The sequence below is a fragment of the Colobus angolensis genome, unplaced genomic scaffold (assembly GCF_000951035.1).
Source record: "Colobus angolensis palliatus isolate OR3802 unplaced genomic scaffold, Cang.pa_1.0 Scaffold213, whole genome shotgun sequence".
NCBI lineage: Eukaryota > Metazoa > Chordata > Mammalia > Primates > Cercopithecidae > Colobus > Colobus angolensis.
In genome coordinates, this window is record NW_012115300.1 from 2,799,557 (window position 1) to 2,801,750 (window position 2,194).

A 2,194-nucleotide genomic window follows, 5' to 3' on the forward strand; every position below is an offset into this window, starting at 1 on the left:
CTATGCAGCCATAAAAAAGGATGAGTTCATGTCCTTTGTAGGGACATGGATGAAGCTGGAAACCATCATTCTGAGCAAACTATCGCAAGGACAGAAAACCAAACACCACATGTTCTCACTCACAAGTGGGAATTGAACAATGAGAACACTTGGACACAGGATGAGGAACATCACACACTGGGGCTTGTCGTGGGGTGGTAGGAGGGGGGAGGGATAGCATTAGGAGATATACCTAATGTAAATGACTAATTAATGGGTGCAGCACACCAACATGGCACATGTATACATATGTGACAAACCTGCACATTGTGCACATGTGCCCTAGAACTTAAAGTGTAATAATAAAAAATAGAATTGTATATGGCATTAAAGATTAGAGGAAAATTAATCTTCCAAGGAAGGGTAACAAAAACATATTTCCTTGTAACATTTTAAAACCAGGCAAGGCAGAACATTACAAAATCAGTGTTACATGATTATCTGGCATGTTCAGGGATCTGGGACGTGAACCTGAAGATACTTACTTCAGCCTTCACCAAGTTTTACTGCTTAAGAAAAAGATGAAGAACAGTATCTCTTAAAATATTTTTCAATATGAAAGTTTGCCTCTTACAGTAGAGCTAGGGTATATAAAACCATTTTCTCATTGCATGGGGGTGCATTTCTGATAATCATCAATAATATGTGCTTAGACAACACATTTACTGGATTAGGTATGTCATTTTAGACTACGATTTAAAATATACACCCTGTGAAAAATCCTGTCAGAGATCTGTCCTTGTTTAAACCCACAATGAATTTCCATATCCCAATAGCTAGGCTTTTCTTAGTCAAATTAAGGCAGGTTCTATAAATCAAGGCAATCAAGCAGTAACATCAAGGTCTTCCATTGCTTTAAACACTCTAAATAGCCTGGATTGTGTGTGTGTGTGTGTGTGTGTGTGTGAATACAGTCCCCCACTACCAGAAATTATGCGTTCGAATTCCCCACATTTGGGGAAATTGCAGGGGTCAGCACATCCGGAGTGCAATAGCTAAGCCCCGACCTGGGAAAACCACTTTCGTGATCATGGAATTTCCCCTGCCAGGTAAGTATAGGCCAGGTTTTGGCAGTTGCAATTAACTAGAATAAATTTTGTTTATTAACTTATAAATAAATTGAAGTAAATATTAGAATGATTATCTCAAAGAACTTGTCAGGGTGCAATTCTCAGAATGTGGGGTTAAAAATGATTATTTGGTCATTTTAATTGTGAATGATTATTTTTCACTGTAAGGTGTTACTGTCATCAGCCAAGTTCTAGCAGCAGGAAATTACTGTTTGTGGTTCGCACTGCCCAAGGTCTACAATGATGGTTGATTCAGCCAAACAGGGTGATTGTACTTTCTACACTTTAGACTTTGTAGCTACTGAATACAATGTAAAATACTGGCAAAAAACTCAGTGTATTTGATAAAATTTAAAAAACAGTTAAGTGACCACTGCTAATTAAATTCTGAAACATCAAAAAATTTGAATTAAAATAATTTTTACATTATTTCAAACATCAATACTCAAGAGGGAACAAAGTTTTACTCTATAAAGATTTTAGTTGATGAAAGCTGAAATAATCTTTTACGAAGTCTTAGCGTTGTCAGCAGAATTACCTAAGCAACTAAGAAAAGCAACACTGTCTCTAGATCTCCACAAAAGTCTGAAAACCATAAAGTAGTTGCTTATGAATTTGAGAATCTCTTTTCTTAGTTAAAACTTATTGAACTCTACCACTTGCAAAAATCTTAAATCCAAAGACCTACTCTCTTCAATACCTGTGATTCTTCCACTTCTCTCAAGTTGTCTCTTCTCTCAACATGCCATTTTTCCTCATGGCCTCGACATATTCCTTTTCTCTTAGTTCAATTGTCCCTTCTTGGTTCTACTTTTCCCCTCTACTTCTTGTGCTTCTATCATCCTTACCCAAGCAGTTAATTCCCTGCCATAACTGAAAGCAGTCACTGCCCATGTCTAATTTTAGTTCAAAAATAGCCTGCGTTTTGTGTGGAACATTGCTTCACTGTGCAGACTGGTGCTGCATAACAGTTACGGTTTTCATTCTAAGCTAGACCCTCAGTACTTCTGAGTGTCACTTCTACTTGCTCTTAGTAATGACCTTTCTTATTCTTTACTGAGGCATTGTGGCAGAATAGAAAAGCA